Raw genomic sequence first — 27,886 nt, 5'->3', positions numbered from 1 at the left:
CCCCACCTACCCCAACATGCACATACTCCCCAGGAAAAGCAGTAGTAATGATAATAAAAAATAATAAAATATTGAAAAGAAATAGATGAGACACTTAAAAGAATGTAATGTGGAGAAGTTTTATTTACAAAAAGATTATCCCAGAAGGAGTGGGTGGGGCATATATTGAAACCACAAAAGATTATCAGGAATCCCAGGGCTAATAGCGGCCAGTCAGCCACCACCATAGACTTAAAAGGATGAAGGAAGGAAGTCACTGGAAGACAAAAGAAGAGAAGAGTGTACCACAGAGCAGGCCACTGTGAGAAGACTACAGACTTTCCATGGAGGAACACGCCCAGCCTGAGAAAGCCTCAGAGGAAAAAGGCTGGGGAGTTGGAAACCATTGATGTAATGGAAACAAGGCAGCCCTGGTGTAAGAGAGAGAAGGGATGGGTGAAGGACAGAGAGTTGGATTTGTAGGAGACAAAGTTGTGTGGGATGGCCTAAGCATGGAAGAAAAAGTCACTCATTTGCAACAATAAATGCTTATCTCCCCCTGGCAGATGAGTATGGGTGTAAATGACCCTGGAGATAATGGGATTCTGCGCCCAGGGAATTCAACAAATATTCATTGATCAGCAGCTACTGTGTGTCAGGAATTATTCTAAACACCGGGGATTAGGATATGAATAAACCATGAAAGCTGTTCTGCAGAAGCTCATAGTCTGGGAAGAGATGTAGGCCCCTTAACAGGTAATTACAACAAAATATAAAAAAGTGCAGTCAATGAAACTATGATTTCCTTAAGGGCAGGAACTCAATCATATTCTTTTTTGTATAACCAGCTCCTAGCAAAATGGCTGGCACATAGTGGGACTAAAAAAATGTTAAATAAGTAAAAGGTAGAGTATAAGGATTACCCAGAGGTAACCTTGGGAAAAGCTAGTTTTATTCTCTCGTAAGTCCTCAGCAAACCTAAAATGGGAAAACTTTGCAATTCACGGGTATCATTTCATTTGCACAATTTTTTATTGTTTATTCTCCAAAAAATATTTAGAGTTTCCTCTTATTTCCGGGATGCCAGTGAAGAACTACCCCTATATAGACTGCCTTTTTTCTACTTTCATTTAAAACTTACCTGATTTTTTTAGGTCCCTGCTTTTATCTCTCTCTCTCTCTCTCTTTCTCTCTCTCACACACACACACACACACACACACACACCTCACACACATATATTTTTAAACGTATAATGTATATTTTCAAATTATTCAATGTGTAACCTAGATGACAAAGAAGGCATATAGAATCATTGGGCAAAAAATGGTCTATTCAAATGCAGTGGAGCAATTAGCAATTTGGGATGAAGGTAAATTTGTAATAAATTCATGCCTCATATTACAATAATTTGAGGTTAAGATTTTAAAATGGAAAATGAAATAATAAAAATATAGGAAGAAAATTAGTACTATTTATGTTTATCTTGAGGTAAGGAAATTTTACTACAGAAAAGAATTGCTGTAAACAAAGGAGAAAAATAAATGACAATGAGAAGATATTTGCAACATTTGCAATATATGACAAAATGTGAAACAGGGAAGGGGGCATTGTAACTAGGCTTGAAAGGTACCTGGAAAAATAAATGTTTACCTGTAATACAAATAATCCACATGTCCATATTGTTTCTCTCCAGTGTTCCAGTTTAGTAAATAAATAAAAAACAAGGTAAAATTATGGCAGTATGAACAATCTGAGGACATCTACAGGCTTGTGAAGAATTCTTTTTTTTTTTTTTTAAAGATTTTATTTATTTATTTGACAGACAGAGATCACAAGTAGGCAGAGAGGCAGGCAGAGAGAGAGAGAGAGAGAGAGAGAGAGAGAAGGAAGCAGGCTCCCCGCTGAGTAGAGAGCCCAATGGGAGGCTCAATCCCAGGACCCTGGGATCATGACCTGAGCCCAAGGCAGAGGCTTTAACCCACTGAGCCACCCAGGCGCCCCCTTGTGAAGAATTCTTACAAACCAGTGAGAAAAAACAAAACTTCAATAGGAATGAAGCAAAAGCATGAATAAGCAATTCATAAAAGCATAAGTGGATAATAAACATATGGACAAAATGCTTACATTTTTAATCTAACAAATTGACAATGATTACAAGAATGGTAAGATCCGGGGCACCTGAGTGGCATAGTCAGTTAAGCATCTGACTCTTGGTTTCCACTCGGGTCATGATCTCAGGGTGGTGAGATCCAACCCTGCCTTAGGCTCTGCACCCAGGGTGGAGTCTGCTTGAGATTCTTTCTCCCTTTCCCTCCTGCTTTGCTCCTCCCCTCTGTTTCTCCCCCTTTACCCCTCTCCCAGCTGGCACACACACACACACACACACACACACACTCTCTCTCTCTCTCTCTCTCTCTCTCTTTCTAAAATCAATTAATCAATTAATTTAAAAATCTTAAAAAAGAAAAGAATGATAAGCTCCCATTTCAGGTGAAATATTGGGAAATGAGTACTCACATACTTAGTTTTGTCAATACAAATTAGGTCACCATTTCTATGCAATAGACTCTTTTATTGTGAATAAAGGATAACCATGATATTGTCAAAAGTAGCCAGATTAAAAAACAATTATAATGTGGCTCCTTGAAGATCATGAAGAAACTGTGGTTACTTTGTTAGTGATTGATATTGTTTTGTTTTGTGCAAGAGTTCTTATCTTCTAAAGTTAAATATTGAAGTGTTTATGGATGAAATGATAGATCATCTGGATTTGCTTTAAAATAATTCAAGACTACAAATAACAGAAGGTAGAGATAAAGCAAGATGGCCATATCTTGATAACTGTCAATGGCACATGGCTATTCATTATACAGTCTTTCTCCTTTTTGCATATATAAAAAAAACCATACCAGAAGTGTTTTAAGCTGTTTGCATACTAACATCCATATTTTGTAAGAAATAAGATTATATATGGATTATACATTAAAAAAAGAACAGATGAAAGGATACCAGAAGTTAACAGTGGTTATCTCAGGGGAAAACTTTAGTTTTCTCCCCTTTGTTTCTCCACATAGCCTGAAATTTTTACAATGAACATAAATTACTACGACTGCTAGTAAAATCATTTTTTAAGAAATGCATTCATTTTTTAAAAAATGAATGCATTTTAAAAAATGCATTCAGTGCAGTCACTTTAATCTTAGAAAATGGGAGCCGTGAAAGACATATTAATATTTTTTTTCCTAGGGAACCACATCTTTTACAATTTTTATAGTCTTTTCCTTCTCTTCACCTGCTTTCAATTCAGGGATATCAAGCATACTCTGCTGTTTGGCTTAGAAATAAATTTTCTTTCATATTTTACTTTCTCCCTAATTTCTTTTCTGTTCTCTACTTGGTGTATCTTGATATTAGGCTTTCATTTTAACTAACCACAATTACACGTTATTAACTAAAGCCAACATTTTGTCCCATTATGCTTTCATCTGAAACCAATGAGAACTCATTGATCATATAAGGTGTAAGCAACATAGAGATAAGAAATATGCCTTAAGATATTTAGCTAGGCAGGCAGACACCATTGTAACTGAGACTGTAAGCACTAATGTTAGAGTCAACCAAAGTAAAACTGTGCTTGAAGTGAATTTTTAAAATAGCAATGAACTATTTTTGTCCCTTGCATTTCGCAGAGCTGAGTATTATGAGAACAAAGAGAAAAGTGAGTTTTACAATAAAATGTTTGAAGGGACATAGCTGGGTGTTTGGCCGCCTCCTCCTTCCCCCACCCTTTAAATCCGCAGAATACTTGTTTATAAAAATAAGAAGAATCTGGTTATTTTCAGTATCAGATCACAACACTGTGCTAACCAAATTCCACTTAAGATCACTGATCCTCATAACCACATCCACAGACTTATATTTGTGTAATCTAATTATATTATACAGTGGAAGACACTGAGACTCAGAAAATGATTGAGTGTGTAGTTCAAGGTCACATAGCCTGGATTCAAATATTATTTCTATCATATGCCAAAGCTCATTCTCTTTTGATTCCAGCACACTGCATTTATAGACAGAGCACAGTAAGTGGACTGATGCAGAATGAAATGGGAAAATAGTGGGGCAGGAGAGTATGAGATATAACAACATTAAAGGGAGAATAAATACTCATTTCAGCTGCGATGGTTATTCTTATTCCATGTTTTCAGCCGTAAATGTGCACTATCACAACATTTTGAATTTACAAAGGCATGCCTCTTGCCATTTGCTGCATACCTATGCATTCTAGGATGATTTATGAATTCCAAGGCTATTAAAACTAGAAGGAACAATAGAGATCATCTAATAAAATCTTTCCCTTCTTAAAAAAAATAGTTGTAAGAAAATACTGTGAAGTGTTCCTTTATCTATAAGCTCAATTGCTATTGATGTTCATGACAAAAAAAAAACACAAAAAACAAAAAAACAATTGGACGTGAATTTGATTTTGTTTGAAAACTTCTCCAGTAGCATCCATATCTATACTTTAAGTGCAGTGAATGTCACATATATTTGAACAAACAGGTAACAGTGGACAAGGGGAACTAGAAGCCTGGCGCTTTAGTTTACTAGTGTTGCTAACAAGTTGTATGATTTTGATCACTTAAACTGGTCAGATTACTCATAAATAAATAGACCTGGACTGCATTCTTATCTCTTGGAGTCTTTTAAGGCAAAGAACTGTAGAGTTCTAGTATTGTGGATGCGGTTCCTTTGCTGACACACAAAGGGATGTTGTGGTTAGACTTGGAAATCACCTGACCAAATAACGTTTTCTCAAAACACAAGTAAATCTACAGATACCTCTTCTACCTTTCTGACGTTCTGAACTGGTAAATGAATAGAACACACAAAGGAAAACTACAGCAACGGTAGAGCAGAAAATGAACAGTGGGAGGTTATCCACAGTCTTTTTATATAAATAGACATTTGTTAACTCAGTTGAGGCCGTGTAAACTTGACCAAGGAGAAGAGAGAACAGGGTGAGCAAGAAACTGACGTCTTGGGATGTGAGGCAATCAATACTCAGAGCTGTGGGCAGAGTCATAAACATCGATTTGTTTAATTGGTTAAAGTAAAAGAAAAGATGTCTACGTAATATTTTCTGTATGTCCTCACTCAGAGATTGAAAAAAATTAACCTCATTTATTGTTTTACCTCCATATTTGGTTCCATCTATAAATAAGTGATATAACTTTCATTATTAACATTCTGTACCTACTTTTTAAACAATCTAATTCAAATCAGTCCGAAAGTTCCTAAGTAAATAACTCTCCAAACACCTGATCCATGTCCTACCTGGGGGATGATGGCATTAGCTATGCTTCCAAAGTCTTTTAGGTAAACGGCCTCAATATAAACATGAAAGGCTGTTTTTACAGGGGCGTCACAAGTGGCCAGCACCTTTGGAATCTGGAAACCTACCTCTGCCAGATCTGTGACAGTTGTGTTATTTGACCGTTCTCACCCATCGGTGGTGTTCGAACATGCCCTGGGCTAAGCCTCCAATCACCAGAGACTGTAACACAGCAGACAGGGAAAAATCAGCCATGGCTACACCTGCTAGATTGTGACAGAGCTGGTTTTGTGGACAGGAAAAGGCACTATATTAAGGCCTGTTTCCTCTAGAACGTTTCCTTTTTCTTTTATTTTGAATCCTTTCTACTTTAAACACTATTCCCCATGCTTTCTTTGTGTATTTACCAAATCGAACTCTCAGATGTGTCGTAGCTGGATCCTGACTAGAAGTCATGAGAACCACTTTATCCACCTTATCTACTGATTAGTAATTATTAGTAATTATTCATTAGTAATTATTCATCAGATGAATAATTGGAAGGGCTTATTTTTCAGAGAAATATTGGAAGGGCTTATTTTTCAGAGTTTGAAATCAGTGTTCAGAGTGATCCTCTGAAAATAAAGTCAAACTCTGAGAAATGTTCTTTAGAGCAAATAAAGACAAGTAAATTAAAATGTGGCTATAGCTGCTTGTGTCATAGATAAATAAGCCTTTTGATGTGCCCAGTGAATTGGAGAGCCTGGCAGTTCCGTAGTCCATTTTGCTATAATGTAATATACTTAAATATGCTAATTTACTAATATCTAAATACAATAATATATGCTAACAGAGAACCAAGCGGTGTTGGAAATGTCACTGTGTGACATTTATAGATAGAACATCTGCAGTTTCCAAACTGGAAGAAAACATGTCTATCTACCTTCCCCCTTCCAAAGACATACACCGCAGACACTGGGCACCACTGTAGACAGCAAGGAATGAGAGTGGAGGAAACAAGGGGGAGGGTAGACAGGTATGGCGGAAACAGGAAAAAGTAGGCATACGGGTAGCAAAAAGTACAGAAAAGGAATTTAAAATAATAAAGCATGTTAGTGAGACGTTTCATGTCTGTTTTATAATACTTGGCCATACTTATTTTCTTATACTTAAAATTGACCTGCAGTCTTTCATCATAAAATCAACTCATATTAATGATTTATGTGACATATTTGGAAAAATGGTACTTTTGACAGTCGATGTTGTTGTTTTGGTATCATCACTCCCACTGAAAGAAATAGACACATGAGGATTAAACTAAGCATCACTCAAGAATTTTTTATAAATTGTCTCCTGGTTCAACACAAAAATGTCTCATGGTGAGCAGCTACTAGCATCCTTTAAATGTAGTAATATATAAAATAATTATAAAATGAGTTATATATTAATACTTACAGAAATAATTCCTATAAAAATACTTTCTTAACATAAAAGCCTTTTTTTTGTAAAGTGACTAATAATCCCTGGATTATATATTTTTTATATCTCTATGCTCATTTACTACATTTGCCAAAATTGCGGTAAAAAGGGAGACTACATTTTGCTTTTGTTTTCTTTATGACATTCCAAAGCTTGTTGGTTTTTAAATTAGTTCATGCCATAAATAGGCTCAACTGATATGTTCAATTTTCCTACATATCAATTAGTATCTATTGATTAGATATTAATTATATTAATATGTTTAGTCCCTTTCTTCTGTCTGTACCCCCAATGAATAGTGCTCAGGGTAATATGAAAACAAACCTTTAATTAAACATAAAAACATTCTAAAGGACTATTCAACATAGTCCTGACAGATGTTCATTGGATTATTTTGTTTTCTAATAGTTAAAATGCAATTGCCCAAAAAGAGAAAAGCAGATTTCTTATCCCTTCTGTGCTGTAACTGGTAACATTTTAATTGCCCAAACCTTTGTTCATATCCTTTCATGGTTGATCTTTGCATAGATGTTCAGTCTGCAATTGAAAACTAGGGATAGATATTCTTTCCTCCTAGAGGATCCCTTCATGTCACTAGCCTCTTCAGATTATTTTTTGTTAAAATCTTGGATGAATAAAATACAAAACTTTGAAATGTGTTATTTATCAAAACATATTTGATACAGCAATATCTCTACTGAGATTTCTGTATGTTCCTAATATTCTAAAGAAAATATTCTGTTGATTTTTATGGCATGTACCTCTTAAGTCAAATGCAGAAACTGCTTAGACATACAAGAAATTTTATGAATTGAAGTTTGGATAAAATCATCTGCCCCCAAATCCCAGGATTAGTTATTTAAAGGAAGAAAAATAGAATATCTGCAGTTTCCAAACTGGAAGAAAACGCGTCTATCTACTTTCCTCCTTCCAAAGACGCACAGCTTTTTTATGCTGTCCCCAGAGCTGTCACTGCTCCTGGATTGGCCCTGTTGATCAGTTCTGTACCGCCAAGAATTTAATTATGTTACATGGATCTTAAGAGTTTGTTTGGAGTTTTCAGCCAGGAAATCCAGGTCCTCCCATTTCGAGAGAACCCTCTGTTATCTAGGAAGTCGGTCTTTTCTGCCGGGGTATGCAGCTGACAAGAAAACATAGACAGCAGGGAGGTAGCAAGAGCATAGAGGCCAAGTTATTATCAGTTTGGAAACAGATCACTTTTTGTTTTATTCCATATTCAATCAAGTTCTTTCTTAGTATTAAAAATCTAGGATTTGCAAGCATAAGAAACAGAAAAGAGTGAACATAATTTGGGGCAGAGAATCTTTAAGATTATTTTGTATACCACCCATGTGAACAGCTAGCTGCTTCTCACCTCCCACCTCCACCCAGTCAATAACTCAGATTAGCAAAAGAAACAGAATAGGGTTATCATTGTTATTGCTGAGAGAATGTTTCAGGAGATTGATTTTTTCTGTAACTATGTAATTCCACAAACGATATTCACATTGGGACTTGGCGGCTGTCTTCATATCTATAAGCTTGCAAATTGGCATTAATTCCACTTTTATAATAAATAGGCAGGTGACCTGGCTTCTTTTAGGCCTGTAATATGTGAGTCCAAGTGACTTTTTCTTGTCTTTGCTCTGAAAAATTCTTTGCTTCAGGAAATAGTGATTGACAAGCCTGAATAAGACACGTTCCCTCACCTTGTATGCTTAAAAAATTTCATGGGGAGGGGCATCTGGGTGGCTCAGTGGGTTAAGCCTCTGCCTTTGGCTCAGGTCATGATCTCAGGGTCCTGGGATCAAGCCCCACATGGGGAATCTCTGCTCAGTGGGGAGCCTGTTTCCCCCCGCACCACCGCCTGCCTCTCTGCCTACTTCCAATCTCTCTCTCTCTCTGTTAAATAAATAAATAAAATCTTTTTTTTTTTTTTTTTAATTTCATAGGGAAAACAAAGGTGTAAACCAAATCAGGCAAATAATCTCTCTTGAGCCTGGATCAAATAAATGGAGGAAAAACAAATGCACTGGGCTAGGACCCATGTGGTACTTGGGCTCTCTCAGATCATTCCAGGGAAAACAGAGTTACCTTTTTGGTGATCATGTCTACACCAAGGCTGAATCCACAGGCCTTACCACATTTTCTGAACTAGCTCATGACCAAGAAGGCAAGAATATCATTAATTTTCCTTCTGTCTGTGTAATACCTCAGACCATATCTCTAGGTGCCAGTTCATTTTTACTCATAATTGCCAAGTGTGCTATTATGTTGACCCAAATCACAGACCTCTTAACATTTTTTTAATTTATTAAGACTTTATTTCTTAAGGGCACTTTTAGGTTCACAGCACAATGTATAGATATATATGTATACCCCTGCCTACACACACGCATAGCCTATCTCCCATTATCAGCAACCCCCACAGAGTGATACATTTGTTACCATTGGTAAACCTACCTTTTGAAACATGATAATCACCCAGAGTCCATAGTTTACATTAGGAGTCACTCCTGGTGTTTTATATTGTATGGGCTTGAACAAATATATAATAATGTGTATCAAAAACAACAAAAAATCCCAAACATGTATTCATCACATAGAGTAGTTTCACTGTCCTAAAAATCCTCTTCATTCTACCTGTTCATCCCTACTACCACCCCTACCCCTGGACACCAGTGAAATTTTTACTGGATTCATAGTTTTGGCTTTTCCAGAAGGTCATATAGTTAGAGTCATACAGAATCCAGCTTTTTCGGATTGGCTTTTTTCACTTAGTAATAAACATTTACCTCTCCTCCACATCTTTTCATGGCTTGAAGGTTTATTTCTTTTTAGTGCTGAATAGTTTCCACTGTCTGGATGCTCCAGAGTCTTTTTTCCAAACTTTGGAAATTATGAGTAAAGCTGCTATAACCTTCTATGTGCGGATTTTTGAATGGACATAAGGTTTCAGTTCATTTGGGAAAATATCAAGAAGCATGATTGCTGGGTCATATGACAAAAGTATGTTTAGTTTTATAAGAAGCCACCAACCTGTCTTTCAAGTGGCCATATCATTGTATATTCTACCAACAGTGAATGAGATTTCTTGTTGCTCCCCATCCTCACCAGCATTTGGTGGTATCAGTGTTCCGGATTTTGGCCATTCTCATAGATGGTTAGTGGTATCTAGTTGTTTTAATTTGCATTTCCCTGATGACATAATGTGGAGCCTCTTCTCATATGCTTATTTGCCATCTGATCTCTTCTTTGGTGAGGTGTCTCTTAGGGTCTTTGGCCTATTGCTCAGTTGGGTGATTTTTTTCTCGCATTCATTTATAAAATATTTATAAAATATCAAATCACTGTGATTTACACCTGAAACTAAAAGGATATTTATGTCAGTTGGAATTTAATGGGAAAAAAAAAAGATCATTCTATGGTCAACTATTATTCAGGCAGAATAAATATTTGATTTTTTATTAGTTGTCAGAGTAATGAGTTGATTTCTTAGAAAACTCCATTGAGAATCAGTATGTTGGGGCTAGTGTGTTTTGTTTGGTATTGTTGTTCTATTTTAATTTTTTGTCTCACCATGGACTCATAATTTTCTTATATACCCTGTTTAAATCTTTTTTTAAGAGGTTATTTATTTTTTTTATTATGTTCAGTTAGTCAACATATAGTACCTCGTTAGTTTTTTTTTTCCTTTCTTGTTTCCTTTTTTCTCTTTTCCTTTCTTTTGCATATTATTATTATTTTTGTATGTTCAGTTAGCCAACATATTAAATCTTTTTGATGTTTGAGTTGCCTTATCTGCCCTATCTGGTCAGTGGGACCTCCTGCAAGCTGTGCCATATATCCTTTTAATATGAGCACATCAAAATTTGATAGCTTTCCTGCTTTCTGGGGCAAGACGTCCCAGGCTAATCTTAAAATTTTTCTGTTTCAGATTTAGAATCAGCCATATCTCCAAGGAGCTTTTGTTCCTTTTAGTGAAAAATAGTATTGTGGGGTACTCATTTCTGCTAGATTGTCATTGTTTCTTTTATAAGATTAGGGAAATTAATAGAATCTTTTATTTGGTTATTGCTTCTCGGCCTTTTGGCTAAGATCAAGTGTAGAATCTTTTATTTGGTTAGATGAATGGGTAGACTCACAAGTGCTCACTGATATTTCTAGCTCATTTAAAATCACAAAGTGTTTTAATATCTTATATTTGTTTTCCTCTCTATGGAAACTTTTATTCCTAAACCATTAACTTATTTACTTAATATTTTATCCTATAACGTACCCTAAATAACTTCAAAATAACAATACATCTAACAGTAAAAACTGGATCACAATTTTAAATGCCCATTCTCTTGAACATTCCTCTTTGAGGAATAAAATTTTGAAGTAATGCCCAAGATTCACATATACACAGTAATTAGGCATGCCTTTAACTTCTCTTTACTAAATTATGGCAGCTGAAATATCCTTCTTCTATAGATCCTCCTAGAAAAACCTAAAACCCATATCTATGATAAAATAAAATTAGCCAATTATTAAAAATTATTAGTAGCTTACTATTTGTCAGATATTATCTAGGGTTCTGTGAATACACTGCTGTCATGAACCATCAGTACAGACTAGATTCAATAGAATTTAAATGTGGGTATGTACCTGGCAGCCAGCTTCTACAGTGGCACCTAATGATTCCCACCTCACAGTATTAACACCCTTGTGTGATCCCCTCCCAAATTATACTAGAGTTGGTCTCTTGGTGTGACCAGTAGAATATGTCAGAAGAATTAGTATGTTCCGTTATAAAAAACACTGCAGCTAGGGGCGCCTGGATGGCCGAGTGTGTTAAAACCTCTGTCTTCAGTTCAGGTCATGATCCCAGGGTCCTGGGACACCAAGCCCCGCATTGGGCTCTCTGCTTAGCAGAGAACCTACTTCCCCCTCTCTCTCTGCCTGCCTCTCTGCCTACTTGTGATCTCTGTCTGTCAAATAAATAAATAAAATCTTTAAAAAAATAAAAATAAAAATAAAAAACACTGCAGCTACCATCTTGGTGGTGCCTCTCAGATCACTTGGTCTGGGGGATGCCAGATCCATGTTGTTTATAACAAACATGTTTACACACTGAACTTAGTTAAGTAACCATGAACCTTGGATCTTAAAAAATATATGAGGATACAAGACAAGTTCTTGGCCTGCGTAATGTAGGAAATTAAATGATACTGGTACAGAAAACTGATACTTGAAGGTGCTTGTAAAAGAAGGGACACAAACAATTTATTCACCAAATGTGCCTTTATTCTGGTTTAGAGTTTGCATTCAAATGAACTGCAAAGTCCAGGAAAACCCAAAGAAAAAACTAAGTAGAGGAAGAAAAAAAGAAAGAGAGAGAGAAAGAAAGAAAGAAAGGCAGGAAGGAAGGAGAGAGGGAGAGAGGAAGGAAGGAAGGAAGTTAGTCGTTGACCTGGATTATTGGCTCTGATCAATATTACTTCTAAATATCTGTGCATAGGAGCACCTAGGTGACTTGGTCGTTAAGTCTGCCTTCAGCTCTTGTCATGATTCCAGGGTCCTGGGATCGAGACCTGCATCAGGCTCCCTGCTCAGTGGGAAGCCTGATTCTCTCACCCCCACTCCCCCTGCTTGTGTTTTCTGTGTGTGTGTGTGTGTGTGTGTGTGTGTGTGTCTCTCTCTCGCTATCCTCTCTGTCAAATAAATAAGTAAACTATAAATAAATAAATAAATATTAGTGTATAAGTCTTAAAGTTAGTTTAGATTTAACAGAAAAAATAGAAAAGGAGGAAACTCTACCAAACTCATTTACAAATCCAGCATTATGCTGTTACCAAAACCAACAAAGTTGTCATGAGAAAAGAAAATTAAAAGCCAATAACCCTGGTGACATAGATTCAAAAACCCCAAATGTTAGCAAATCATATTCAATAATACATTAAAAGGATTATATGCCATGATCAAGTGGGATTTATTCCAGGGACACAAGAATGGTTCAACATTTGCAAATGAGTCAATGTGATATACCACATTAACAAAATGGACAATAAAAATTATATGACCATCTCAATAAATGCAGAAAAAGCATTCAACAAAATTCAACATCTGTTTATGATAAAAACTCTCAACAAAGCTAGTATAGAGAAAATATATCTCAACATATTAAAGGCCATTTATGACAGGCCTACAGTTTACATCACATTCAACATTGGATCAGGCATAAGACAAGGATGCCCACTCTTACCATTTTATTCAACATCGTAGTGAGAGTCCTAGCCACAGCAATTAGGAAAAAAAGAAAAAGGAAGAAAGAAAGAAAGAAAAGACATCAAAATTGGAAAAGAAAAAGTAAAATTGTCACTATTTGCAGACAACATGATACTATATATAGAAAACCTAAACATTCCATCAAAACCTTGTTAAAACTAAAAAATTTAGTAAAATTTCAGGATACAAAACCAACACATGAAAAGTTGGTTTTTTTCTACAAGCTAACAACAACTTATCAGAAAAAGACATTAAGAAAACCCATTTACAATCTCATCAGAAAGAATAAAATACCTAGGAATAAATTTAACCAAGGAGATGAAAGGCCTATACACTGAAAACTATAAAACATTGATGAAAGAAATTGCAAATGACAAAAACGAATAGAAAGGTATTCCATTCTCATGGATTGGAAGAATTAATATTGTTAAAAACATTCATACTACCCAAAGAGGTCTACAATTCAGTGCAATTGCTACCAAAATTCCAAAGACCTTTTTCACAGAAAAAGAAAAAACAATCCTAAAAGTTTGTATGGAACCACAAAAAACTCCAAACAGCCAAAGCAATCTTAAGAAGGGCACAGCTGAAGGCATCATGCTTCCTGGTTTCAAACTATATTAAAAAGATGTAGTAATCAAAACAGTACGGTATTGGCATAAAAATAGACATATTGAAAAAAGAATACAGAGTCCAGAAATAAATCCACACAGAAATAGTTCATTAACCTACGATGGAGAAGCCAAGAATATGCAATGGGGAAGGACAGTCTCTTCAATAAATGGTGTTGGGGATATTGGACATCCACATGCAAAAGAATGAAATTGGGCCACTATCAACAACATACACAAAAGTGAACTCAAAATGGATTGAAAACTTGAATGTAAGACCTAAGACCATAAAACTCCTTGAAGAAAACACAGGTGGTAAGAAACTGACATAGATCTTGGGGATGATTTTTTTAATCTGACACCAAAAACAAAGCAACAGAAGCAAAAATAAACAAGAGAGACTACATCAAACTATAAAGATTTTGCACAACAAAAGAAACCATCAACAAAATGAAGAGGACCTACTGAATGGGAGAAAATATTTGCAAATCATATATCTGTGAAGAGGCTTATATCCAAAATATAGAGAGAACACATACAACTCAATAGCAAAAAAAAGTCCAGTTAAAAACGAGAAGAACTGAACAGACATTTTTCTAAAGAAGCCATACCGATGGACAACAGGTACATGAAAAGATGCTCTATGTCCTTAAACAGAGAAATGCAGATCGAAACCACAGTGAAGTATCACCAGACACCTGTTTGAATGGCCTTTATCCAAAAGACTAGACGTAATAATTGTTGGTGATGATATGGAGAAAAGGGAAGCCTTAATGCACTGTTGGTGGGAATGCAAAGTGGTTCAGCCACTGTGGAAAACAATATGGAGGTTCCTCAAAACTTGTGATCAGCATAGAACTACCATGTGATCAACAATTCCACTTCTGGATATTCATCTAAAGAAAACAAGAACATTAGTCTGAAAAAAAAAAAAAAAATGAAGAGATCAAAATAGTTTTTCCTCTGGAAGCCAGTGAGCTTGAGAGGAGCATGGCTTTCTCTCCCTGCCATGGCATGTGCCTGCCCACTGGTATCAGTGTACTTCAAAAAGAGGGAATCTTCTGGCAAAAATGTCACTTTGCCTGCTGTGTTCAAGACTCCCAATTGACCAGGTATTGTAAACTTTGTTCACACCAACATGTGCAAAAACAATAGACTATCAATGAATTAGCATGACAATAGACTAACAGTGAATTCACTGTGCTATCAGTGAATTAGCATGTCAGCAAACGAATCCTGAGTCTTGGGGCTCAGATTTCTAGAGTTCGAGTCAGTGAGACTCACAGTTCTTGCCAGGGTGGTTTTGAAAATATGTGTCAAGGGGCTGCATGTTTGCACCGACCAAGACCCGACACCATAGGCAACGCATAGTGAACACAACAACAGAAGCGATAGGCCACGTGCTCCGCCCAGGCCACCTTTGGCCTTACCAGCGCTGGGCATGTCTAAAGGTCAGCAAATTGAGAAAATGCCTGAACTTGTTTTGGTGGTCAGAGATAAAACTCAAAGCTACAAAGCTACAAGAAGGCCAAGGAGCCTGATTTGCTTCTTAGGAAACTGAACGCTTGGAGTGGTATCAAGAAGGTCTATGCCTCTCAGCAAATCTGAGAGCTGGCAAGGGCCAAATGTGTCCTATACAGCACAGGAGAGACCCTGCCTCCTTTATAATGAGGACAACAGTACCGTGAAGGCCTTCAGAAACATCCTTGGAATGACTCTCCTTAATGGAAGCAAACTGAACACTTGAAAACTTGGCCCCTGGAGAGCATGTGGGACGTTTTTGCCTTCGGACCAAAAAGTGCTTCCCGCAGGTGAGATGATCTGTGGAAAAGCTCAGAGATCCAAAGAGCCCTCTGAGCACCACACATGGTAGAGTCCTAAAGTGGAATCCATACAAAACCCCGTGAATAGTATTGAAGCTAAACCCATATGCCAAGACCAGGAGCCGGAATAACCATTCTTTCCTGGAGCAAGAATTATAAACTCCAGATGGATAAGGCAGCAGCAGCACTGGAAGCCAACTCAGATGAGAAGGGTTCCAGGCAAGAAGCCTGTGATAGGGAAGACAGGAAAGGAGGCTGTTGGTGTGAAGGAGCAGAAGAAGCCTCTGGTGGGAAAAAAAAAATGCAGCTACTGAGAAGAGAAGCCTGCAGAAAAGAAACCCACCACAGAAGAAAAGAAGACTGCTGCCTAAACTTAAATGTTTGTTCCATAAATGTCTAATCATCTTGGACACCTAATTCTGACCAAAGGCAGTGAGGGGGAAGAATAGATCAAAACAGTATGGTTTTTGTGTATTACACCTCTGTGTCCATTGCAGCATTACTTATCACGGCCAAAATGCGGAAATAACCTAAGCATTCATCCATGGATAGATAAAGAAATTGTAGTATATATATACAATATTATTCAGCCATCAAAAAGAACGAAACCTTGCCATTTGGGACAACATGGGTAGACCTGAAAGTCATTACGCTAAGTGAAATAAATCAGAAAAAGACAAATACCATATGGTCTCTCTTATACATGGAAGTTTAAACAAACAAACAAACACCAAGCTCATAGATCTAGAGAACAGATTGATGGTTGCCAGAGATGGAGGGTGGGAAATGGGAGAAATGGGTGAATATTTTCTTAGTCTAAATAAATTGAATTAAAAACAAATCACTCAAATTTAGCAATTAAAATCCAAAAGCAGATTTAAAAATAATATATCAGCACCATAATAGGGAGATTTCACAAAATCAAAGATGGTTGAATATTAGAAAAGCAGTGAATAAAACCTATAACATTATAAAATTTAAGAAGTATCATATGATCATCTTCACTGATATCAAAAAGGCTTTTGATAAAGTCACAGCAATCCTTGCTCAGATCATTCAGATGAATTTTTCTGAACATCATCAGGCATAAATAGAGTATATGCATATACATGTATCTCATCATATATATACAGATATACATATATTTATACACATAGATCGGTATATAAATATGCACATATGTATTTAAATATATACATATGTGTAGGTGTATATATGCATATATACCTATACATATGTGTCTATAAAGATGAGTAAAAAATTAGCAATAACACTAAATATTGCTTAGAGACATATATATGTAGTAAACATGTAAAGATACAAATGGGAATGAAAAATACAAATTCAGGAGGAAAAGAGGCAAAAGAGACTGGCAAATATAATTAGGGGTCCAACTTATTTATAATTTTCTCTTCCTTAAATTGACAGATGGGTACCTAGATTCTCATTTTCCTCTGTACAGTTTTTGTATGTCTGAAATAGATCAGGAAAAACGGCGATAAAAAGAGAAGAGAACACAAGCTTTTTGAAATCAAGACAAAACTCAGTTCCAACCTCATCTATGCAATTTCCTGGCTGTAGGCTCTTGATTAGGTCCTTTAACTTCCCTGAGCTTCGGTTTCCTCAACTGTAAAATGAGGGTAGTAACAACTTATCTACTTCCTGAAAGTATGTTTTAGCATTTAGCAAAGTAATAAACACCTAGTGTGCACTTAACGTATTTGATACTTCTCCTGACTTGTTTCAATAAGGCGGACATTAAGTGTGTGTTTTTGCATTCCAAATGTGTGCATGTGGGGGTGTTTACAGGGCATATGCATTTCAATTTCTTGGTGCTCAGCCCTTGGGTTCTTAGGATTTTACCATCCTTTTTCACATATGACCTTTTTATTTTGCACTTCCTGTTTTAATTTTAAACATAGAAGGGACAATTTTCTAGACAATCAGCAGAACAGCTGCTAGGGGAAAAAAATAGAAATGAAAGAGCTGAATGATTGAAGGTTGACACTTAAAAGAATAGTTTTGCAGTTAACAGCTGTGTATTCCAGAAATATCTGACAAATACATGATAACAAAAAGCAAAAATTGCTACTAATATTGAGAACTCATAGCTGGAGAGCTGAGAACTACGGAAATACAATGACAAAATTTCAGTGTTGACCTTAAGTTTCTAAATGAGTTATAGTTACATGACAAGAAACGAAGAAAATAATGATAAATCTCCTCACAAAATCTAAATTTTATGGCAGTTAAGGCATAAACAAGCACTGTGAAATACACTTTAGATATCATTTTGGCCTTTTAAAACGTGTTTTGAATACTGAACAACAAATGTAGGTCATTGTCAATGACGACGTTCTCCTGTAATTCTAACGATTTGTCTCTGTTCTTCTCCTCCTCGTCTGCCGACAGACATCACACTTTGAGTCCCACCACCACACACACACCCCGGTTGCTTGTCTTTCTGCTTCTCTGTGGGGGTAATCCTTGGTCTTCTCTCTCTGTGAAGATAGTTAATGAAATTAGAAAGCCTAGATACCCCAATGTGAAGTCACGTTTGCTGAATGTAACACATTGGACAAGATTTTGCCTCTCTGAGCTTTAGTTTTATTACAAAATAGGGACTAAAGCAAGCCAACATACAGCACAGGCCTTTAAGAAAAAATCTAGAAGCATCATTCAAATGCAAGATATGATTAATCTCAGGAAATACTGTAAACTGGGTAGTAAAAGGGACCAGTTTCTAGGTGGTTCTTCTCCCAGGAAACAAAACAAACCCTTAATCTATTTGGTTTCCTGTTTCGGTATCTCCCAACAACAGCAAAAGCAGATATATATGAAAATTTCTCTGTTGTTTTCCTTAGCCCAACGTGCTTTGCAGTTCATGTGGATTACATAACTTTTGTTTATTTATTTAACAAATCCTAATTGGGAACCTTTTTACCGTTTACCTGTGGATGCTATACTAGGTGGTTTGGACACATCCCATGAAGAAAAAAAAAGAAAAAGACACCAAAGATATGGGCGCCTAGATGGCTCAGTCAGTTAAGTGTCTGTCTTTGGGTCAGGTCATGATCCTGGAGCTCGGAAATCAAGTCCCACATGGGGCTCCCTGCTCGGCAGCAGGGAGTCTGCTTCTCCCTCTGCCTCTCCCCCTGTTCATGTTCTCTCTTTCTCTCTTCCCCCGCCTCAAATAATTAAAATCTTTTTTTTTTTAAGATTTTATTTATTTATCAGAGAGAGAGAGCGGGAGAGAGAGAGCACAGGCAGACAGAATGGCAGGCAGAGGCAGAGGGAGAAGCAGGCTCCCTGCTGAGCAAGGAGCCCGATGTGGGACTCGATCCCAGGACGCCGGGATCATGACCTGAGTCGAAGGCAGCTGCTTAACCAACTGAGCCACCCAGGCATCTCTCAAATAAAGAGAATCTTTAAAAAATTATATGTATATGTATATCTATAGATATATATCTCCCCCCAAAATCCTTACCCTCTTGGAGTTCCGCATTCTCTCTGAGTGAGTCTGGGTGGAAGAAGGAAGAGATAATAAATAATAAATATTGAAAAAAAACCTAGTATTCACAGCATGTTAGAAGATGATCAATTCTATGGGAAAAAAGGGGTGGAGCAGGGAAAAGGAATGGGAAGAGTTTTCAGGAAGGGCTTGTCAGCTGGGTGGAAGGAGAGGCTGCTAGATACAGTGTCTAATTGGGTAGGTCTCCATGAGGAAGCTGCTTTTTTTTTTTTTTAAAGATTTTATTTATTTATTTGATAGCCAGGGATCACAAGTAGGCAGAGAGGCAGGCAGAAAGAGAGGAGGAAGCAGGGTCCCCACTGAGCAGAGAGCCCGACATGGGGCTCAATCCCAGGACCCTGGAATCATGACCTGAGCCGAAGGCAGAGGCTTTAATCCACTGAGCCACCCAGGCACCCCAAGGAAGCTACTTTTGAGAAAAGGCTTGAAGGGTGAGGAAATTACTCAAGAGAACATCTAGAAAAGAACATTCCATTAAAGGGAATATCCACTGCCAAAGCCCTATGGTGTCACTTTCTTGTCATGTGTGAGAGAACAACCAGGTCCTTGTGTCTGGCGAGGAATGAGTCTGGGGAGAGTACCAGGAAAGGAAGCTAAACGATAACATTTTATGTAAAAATACCTTACTTAAGGGTGCCTGGGTGGCTCAGTGGGTTAATGCCTCTGCCTTCGGCTCAGGTCATGATCCCAGGGTCCTGGGATCAAGCCCCTCATCGGGCTCTTTGCTCAGCCAGGAGCCTGCTTCCTCCTCTCTCCGCCTGCCTCTCCGCTTACTTATGATCTCTCTCTGTCAAATAAATAAATAAAATCTTTAAAAAGAAAACTTAAAAAAATTAAATATAAATAAATAAATAAATAAATAAATAAAAATACCTTACTTAAAACTTGGGAGCCTTACTAAAACTTTCAAAAAAAAAAAAAAAGCAAAAACAAAAAAAGCTTCTTTCTATAAATTTTAAAAGCAAGAAGACCTCAGTTTTTGTTCTGATGCCTGATTGTTTCAATGAATATTTTATTATTTCTTATATGTTACATTTTATTGGTAGAAAGATACACTTAGTATTCATTTTTTCCTATTCTCTTTCAACATTTCCCATCATTTATGACTATAATCAGCTTTGAAAAGCATGAGGCCCCCTCACACTTACCCTACATTTGTTTTAAGAGCTGCTCCCAGTAGGTTGGAGCTTGCTGTCCAGGTTTTAACCCTGCTCCCCAACAAAGTTCCTCTACATTGTTATCCCACAGGGAAAACTGTCTCATTGTCTTTATGCCATCCACCCAGCTGCCCAAAGAAAACAACTGCCTACAAGAGTGAAAAGCGAATGCATCCCCATTTCTATTTCATTACAAGGAAGAGGAAACCAGGGTAAACCCAAGTCATGGATGACATAATTTAGAAATCAACTTCATGTTTCCCATTTTGAAGTAAAAAAAATGGAGGTGCACTCTGGAAAAACAGCATGGGGTTTCGTCAAAAAGTTGAAAATAGAGCTACCCTACAAAACAGCAATTGCACTACTGGATATTTACCCTAAAGATACAAATGTAGTGATCCGAAGGGGCACGTGCACCTGAATGTTTATAGTAGCAATGTCCACAATAGCCAAACTATGGAAAGAACCTAGATGTCCATCAACAGATGAATGGATAAAGAAGAAGTGCTATATATACACAATGGAATACTATGCAGCCATCAAAAGAAATGAAATCTTGCCATTTGCGACTACGTGGATGGAACTAGAGTGTATCATGCTTAGCGAAATAAGTCAATCGGAGAAAGACAACTATAATATGATCTCCCTGATATGAGGAAGTGGAGATGCAATGTGGGGGGCTTGGGGGGTAGGAGAAGAATAAATGAAACAAGACGGGCTCGGGAGGAACACAAACCATAAGAGACTCTTAATGTCACAAAACAAACTGAGGGTTGATGGGGGGGGGCGTTGGGAGAAGGGGTGGTAGGGTTACGGACATTGGGGAGGGTATGTGCTGTGGTGAGTGCTGTGAAGTGTGTAAACCTGGCGATTCACAGACCTGTACCCCTGGGGCTAATAATACATTATATGTTTATAAAAAATTTTTTAAAAATTATTTTTAAAAAATGGAGGTGCAAGGATATTCACTGCTTTTCCTTCCTCACTAATTATGATGAGGTGTGGTATTATGTTACTGTTTATCCCAGGCAGGAAGGGAAATCTTACAATATCACCCTCTACGACAGAAGAGAAATTATGCTTTCCTCCATCAAATTTTCTTCCTCAGCTCAGACTTTGCTTCACTGAATTAAATTTATATTTATCAGATAAAGCTATTTAGTATTTTGCCAGGTTTGCACTAGGAAGGATTTAAGTTTTTTTTTTTCTGAGAAATTTTAATAAAACATAAACTCATTCCACCAAGATTTTTTTTTGAAATTCAGACTATCTGATCTTTAGGGCAGGATTTTTTTCAACAGTATGTAATTATTTTCTAACACCTTCTGTAATACATCATTCTGCTGTTTTACAGCACATTTGGGTAATAAATTTTTTATTCATTTTATCTAAATTCTGACATCCTATAGATCTGGCGTTAAATTATTTTGTTTAGGTTTCTACTAGTAAGTAGCTGAACGTCAAAACAACTTAAAAGGTTGTTTTAAGGAGAATGAACAAAGAGAAAACAACCCTCCTTTAGTTCGGCAGGTTTCGATGGATGCACTTCTGTGTATAATAGAAGATCATGTCACTGTGGAATCTAGGACAAAGAGGGCTTTTTAGAGAGCATGCATTCTTCGCTAAGTAGGGGCCATTAATTCATACAGTTCAAAGAAAGAACCCTGAAACATATTGTATTTTTCTATGTTCTTACTTCTCCTCTACCACCAATTTCCTTCATTTATATTTATGCACTCCTGCTCTTACTGGCCTATGTACGTACACTCACTTTACTGGAAATGCTATATTCTCTGATGGCAGTTGATAGAACCATCATCACTTCCCACACTTCTGCGCAGCAGAACGACATTTTTTTTTTCTGATGCCTTTTCCTCAGAGGAGATCACTCTTATTGTTTGGAAAACTCAAGGCTTACCCTGTGTATGGGCCATCCCTCAGGCTCCCTTGAGAAGAGTAAATGAAACGGACAAACACAAACTCTGGAAAGTTTTCTTCTGCCAGTTTTCAAGATTGTTATAGTTGTTACAGTTCTTTGATCAAAATGATCATATTAACCCATCAACCAGTAACAAAGAAGAGAGGAAAGTAAAAAGTGGGGTATCTTGAAAATCATCGAAAGAAAATCATGAGATATTATTAACAAGTATTAACATACTTGACTGTATAATGAATTTGTCTTGATGAAATTAAGTACATTTCCATATATCACAAAACTATTATAAATACAGGTAGTATGACCCTGGAAAGAAATACAAGAAGTGCCTCATTGGCTGTCTCCACTGATGGGAATGGAGAGATTAATTTTAAAGAGAACAGTCTGTACCCTGACAGTAGCAGAGTGAGATGGGCACTCTCATAGATTGCTGGTGATGTCTACATGAAGCATTCTGTCAAGAAAGCAATTTGCAATATTGATCAAGGACCAGTAAAATTTTTCATGCCTTTAACCTTAGTAATTCCATTTTGAGGAATTTATTCTAAGGATATCAGCTAAAGTGTAGAAGACAGTTTGGGGGTTTTGGGGGGGTGGTTTTGTTTTGCATTTGCAAAATATATTACTGAAGTATTTTTTACAGAAGTGAAAATGAAGGAAAACTTAAAAGCCCCAAATTGGGTAGGATTAGGTAATCCTTTTTCTGTTTCCCAATTATTTTGTACATACATTTTATTCATTTGACAGAGAGCACAAGTCGGCACAGAGGCAGGCAGAGAGAGAGGGAGAAGCAGACTCCCTGCCGAGCAGAGAGCCCGATGCGGGGCTCGATCCCAGGACCCTGGGATAATGACCTGAGCCAAAGGCAGAGGCTTTAGCCTACTGAGCCACCCAGGTGCCCCCCATACATTTTATTCAAACAGCCAGCATTGTGGGTTCTTTGCATTTGCATGGATACCTTCTTGAGTAACTGAGTTCTCAGAGTGAGACAAAGAATTTTCATCTCTGTGATCCCAGAGCCTACTATAAAAACTGGGGCCCCATAGACTCTCAGTTAATAACTTGTAAATTAGTAAAATTTCACTTTATTTGTCATGCAATCCATAATGACCACTAAGATTATTATTTCCCCCCAACTCTCAATGCCTACACACCCATAAACATGAGACTAATTCATTCCATTTTTGCAGTTTAGCAAATTAGACTGTTTAAAACAAACTGAATTTAGCTTTATCTGTTTGTACATATAGATAGAGCTATTGGCACGGTCATAAACAAACTCAATTCCAAATCAGTATATTAACCATAACAGGTATTAATATAAAGATAAGCAGTAAGATAAGAGATAATATTTCAAGTCACTTTTAAGACTTTACATGAAATTTTTGATGTTTGAGAAAACCAAACGATTCAATGTCAGATGGATCCCAGAGGATACGTGAGACTGATACAATGTGGAATAAAAATTACAGAGTTTGGAAAATCAATGTCATATATGTATATATGAAGATTGAGGCCATTTTCTGTATCTTAAAAGTAATTTTAAGCTGCTTTAAGAGGCAGTCTTTTGAGTGTAAGCCTCCTCACTCAGCTCAATTACATCCCAGCACAATGAGAAAAATTGCGAGTGAGTTCACAAAACACTGTGGGAAAACTATTTTAGACTGTTATTGGGAAGTTGTCTGTACATAGACGTGTAATAGCTGCACTTCAGTCCAATTCTGGTCTTTGCAATTTACTTTAAGATGTGCCAATCCTCAGTAAATTATGTGAGAAGGGGACAATGAAATCATTATATACCTGAATTGTAATACATTCCTATCTTACTCCAGGAGTAGAATTAAATAAATCAATAAATGGAAGGGTTCATGTGTAGAAGATTGAAGCGCCCACACATGCAACTTTTATTCCGGGTTTGAGGGTGAGAGGAGGTAGAAAATGATTTCAGCAATAACAAATCAGAAAACTAGTGGAACTTTTTAAAAGCATGAAGAATGAAATCCACTTAATGTCTGAGTATCTGCTAATGTCATGTAACTCTGGATAACATTTAAAAAATCATATATGAAAAAATAAACAGCTAAATGTTGGACAACAGAGAGAGAAAACTCACCTTAAACAACTCAAGCAATTCCTCTAGAAAGGAGAGGAAAGGGAGAGAGGGAGGTAGGAAGGAAGTAATTTAGAGCTTGTATAGTACCTAAAGAACCCTCTTATAGGGTGTTGACTACCTCCTGGCCAGGTGGGCAGCAGACAAGGTCTTGGCCACCCTGAGGAAGAGACAATATGGCACACCAAAAGTGCCCCAGAGTTTTAAAACTTAGTTTTACCAATACCAGCTAAGACAATCTGATTCAAATAATTTCTTTAAATCATACATCTACATGTGAAAAAAAAAACTTCGTCTGTACCATAATATAAGGTAAAATCATATATTTTCTCCTCAATACATGTTTTCCTAAGTGCTGCTCAGTAAATAGCACCTTTTCTTTTTCTCAGATCTACGGTAGTGGCGGCGTGGGGGGGAGGGTAACATACCAATCAATACTACATCTAGTTGCAAACATTATTTTCTGAACTCTTCAAAGGTTGGTGTTGGTGCTTCGGTAAGGATGTTGGTGGCTCCGAGAATTCTGTGAGTTTTAATTAAGGTCTCTGGGCCCAAGACTCATTGTAGAGAGAGTATAATTGCGCTTTATACCCTAAAAAGCGGTTTGGATATATTTCCTTGAATTCAGGTATTCAAATAAAGTTTGTTAGATAACTGTAGGTTTGAATATTTCAATGAAGATGATAATTTAATATGACAGGAAAAATGAGAACACTTATAATCCGTGTTCCCAGGCCATAGTGGCCTAAAAGAACAAAGCTTTGTGTCAGAGTAAGAGTAGAGATAACGTCGAACAGCAGAATAGATGGAATCCCACCCCACTGGTCATTCCTTCATTTCACTCAACAAGTATTTATTGAGTATCACATAAGAACCAAGCACTCTGCCAGGCACTGGGGGTATGATGGCGAACAAAAGTAGACACGGTCTTTTGTGTACCTTAAAATCTGGGAAAGGCATTGAGTAAATAACAAGGAAGTCTTACCTAGACTTGGGAAAGGGGGCGACTGTCGTTAAGATGGGTGTTCCTTAGGAAGGAATGCTTGGGTTGAGTTATGATATATCGCCTGGAGTTAACCAGGTAAGGGGAGGAGGCACAAAAGGTGAGGAGGAACGTTAAGGACAGATGGTAGACTATTTTCAATGACCCCATTGTCAGAGGGAACCTATCACATCTGGGAATGAAAGAAAATCTAAATCGTTGGGGTGCAGAGAATAGTTGAAGGGGAAGAGGGAGGTTGGTAAAGGTCGGGCTTGACTGTCATCTTGAATGCAGAGAAACCATCGAAGAATTTTAAGCTGGAGAAGTGGTGTGGAGAGAAAAGAGTAATTAGGGTCAGATTTGCCTTTTGAAAACTCCACTGTGCCTAAGGTGTGGAGGACCCATTGTTGGGAGGGAAGGACAAAAGCAGATGAATTAAGAGGCCACTGCCGTAAATGGTGCAAATCTAAGTCTGTGGTAAAAACTTTTGGCCACTTTCCTCCCTGGGAGCCTAGAAAAAATACTTTATTTCCCAGAGAAAACCTTCCCTCTATAGTGGAGGTGGAAGGAAGTCAATTAATGGAACATTTAGAAGGTAAAATTGGCAAGACATAGTAATGGATTGCATATGGTTGCAAGATACAAGGGCTAGTTGAGGGTTTGTACGCCTGGACAGATGAGAATCCCATTCATTTGGGCAACAGCGGAAACTTATCATAAGTGAAATGGATAATGTTTATTGAGCAATGCTATGCCACGGTCATTGTTCTAACTGCCTTGCACACTTTATTTAATTCTTTTTTTAAACAACTCTGTGATCTAGGTGGTACTCCTGTTTTCTCCATCTTATAGATGAAGAACTGAGGCAGAGAAAGATTAAGCAACATGTTCATTTACATATCCATACAAGTCGTGGGTCTAGGTATTGAGTCCAGAGCTATGCTTTTCACCACTTTACCATGCTTCCTCCCTGTTCAATTAGCAATAATCGCGCCTCAGATAAACCTCATTGGCTACGATACTGCCACTGCGCAAAGTTGCTTCCTCCCTGTTCAAGATGTGTTTCCCGTAGTTCAAACAAAAGGGCCTCTTTTTCCTTCCCAGCTCATCTTGTGGTTTTCATTCTCCTTCAGTGCTCACTTCCAATGCTCAAAACAATAGTTTCCTCATAGCTAAGTTGCTATCAATTTTCCACACCGAAAAATATCTTTGTCTTTAGGTTGATATCACCTCATGGAGTCATAATTTATTGTTGTAATTTGAGGTTGAGGGACACAGAGAAGAAGATTCCAATTTGTATTCCTAATGGTCCAATGCAGGTTTATGGACAAATGGATTTTCTTAGAGTGCTCAGACTGCCATAACAAGGTACCATCGACTGGATAGCTTCACTAACAGAAATGAATTGTTTTTACCATTTTGGAGGCTGGAAGTTTAAGATGCCAGTATGGTTGAGTGCTGGGGAGAGTTCGCTTTCTGACCTAGAGATGGCTATCTTTTTTTTTTTTTTTTTTAAGATTTTATTTATTTATTTGACAAAGAGAGATCACAAGTAGGCAGAGAGGCAGGCAGAGAGGAGGAAACAGGCTCCCTGCTGAGCAGAAAGCCCGATGCGATGCAGGGCTCGATCCCAGGACCCTGAGATCATGACCGCAACCGAAGGCAGAGGCTTTAACCCACTGAGCCACCCATTCACCCCATGTCTTCTAACCATATCCTCCTGTGGCCTTGCCTTGATGTTTGCACACTGAAGGAGAGGGAGAGAAGAACAAGGGTAGGGGGAGAGAGAGAGAAAGAGTTAGTTCTCTCTCTTGCTCTTCTTATAAGGCCACCAATTCTATTGAACTAGGACCCCACCCTTACGGATTTGTTTAATTGCCTCCTTGAGACCCTATCTCCAAATACAGTCACACTGGGGGCTAAGGCTTCAACATATGAATTTGGGGGGAAAACAATTCAGTCCATAGCATGGACCCGGTTGTCTTCTTTAAGAAAGATAACACAGGGGTGCCTGGGTGGCTCAGTGGGTTAAGCCGCTGCCTTCGGCTCAGGTCATGATCTCAGGGTCCTGGGATCGAGTCCCGCATGGGGCTCTCTGCTCAGCAGGGAGCCTGCTTCCTCCCCTCTCTCTCTGCCTGCCTCTCTGCCTACTTGTGATCTCTGTCAAATAAATAAATAAATCTTTAAAAAAAAAAAAAAGAAAGAAAGAAAGATAACACAGAATTAGTCCAGAGCTTCTCAAAGGCCCTTGAAATAATACTTCCCCAGCTTCTCAGTAACTTCACCTCGATTAGGAAGTCCTTAGACTTCTATTCAGCTCTAACTTGGGAGTGTTCAGGGAATGGCTCAGGAAATACAGGGAAATGATGAGAGAGTTAGGAAGCAAATCTTAGGTCAGTGAGCATGACAATAAAGCTGGAGGCCATCCCTACAAGCAGTGTTGACCCTGGCTGCTTCAGAAATCCCAGACCCTCAATCACAACGATCACTGATGTCCATGCCCAAAAATAGAGCCCAGGAGCACTTGCCCAATATCACAGATGCAATACCTCCTAGGGACTTTAGAAATAAGTAGAACCAGTTCTGAAGTGAGCAGGGAGGGTTGGGGGAGGGAGGACATCATGTAGCATGTGGGGATATCTATGAGAGAAACCACTAAAACTGTGATTCCCTATATGTGGTGTAGGCTGGT

At 37.7% G+C, this 27,886-nt stretch overlaps 4 pseudogenes; 2 read left to right on the top strand and 2 right to left on the bottom strand.

Moving 5' to 3' along the window:
- LOC101680490 overlaps positions 1 to 5,570 on the bottom strand; it is a 29,094-nt pseudogene extending 23,524 nt beyond the window's left edge.
- A 5,276-nt stretch (positions 5,571 to 10,846) lies between these two features.
- Positions 10,847 to 11,004, top strand: LOC123390447 (annotated as a pseudogene).
- A 3,635-nt stretch (positions 11,005 to 14,639) lies between these two features.
- On the top strand, positions 14,640 to 15,848 carry LOC101680183 (annotated as a pseudogene).
- Positions 15,849 to 26,080: 10,232 nt separating this feature from the next.
- On the bottom strand, positions 26,081 to 26,233 carry LOC123390455 (annotated as a pseudogene).
- Between the last annotated feature and the right edge of the window lie 1,653 nt (positions 26,234 to 27,886).

Source organism: Mustela putorius, unplaced genomic scaffold (assembly GCF_011764305.1).
Source record: "Mustela putorius furo isolate JIRA1106 unplaced genomic scaffold, ASM1176430v1.1 tig00537350_pilon_pilon_pilon, whole genome shotgun sequence".
NCBI lineage: Eukaryota > Metazoa > Chordata > Mammalia > Carnivora > Mustelidae > Mustela > Mustela putorius.
The sequence above is the reverse complement of the archived record's forward strand: the minus strand, read 5'-3'. Positions and strand labels throughout refer to the sequence as shown.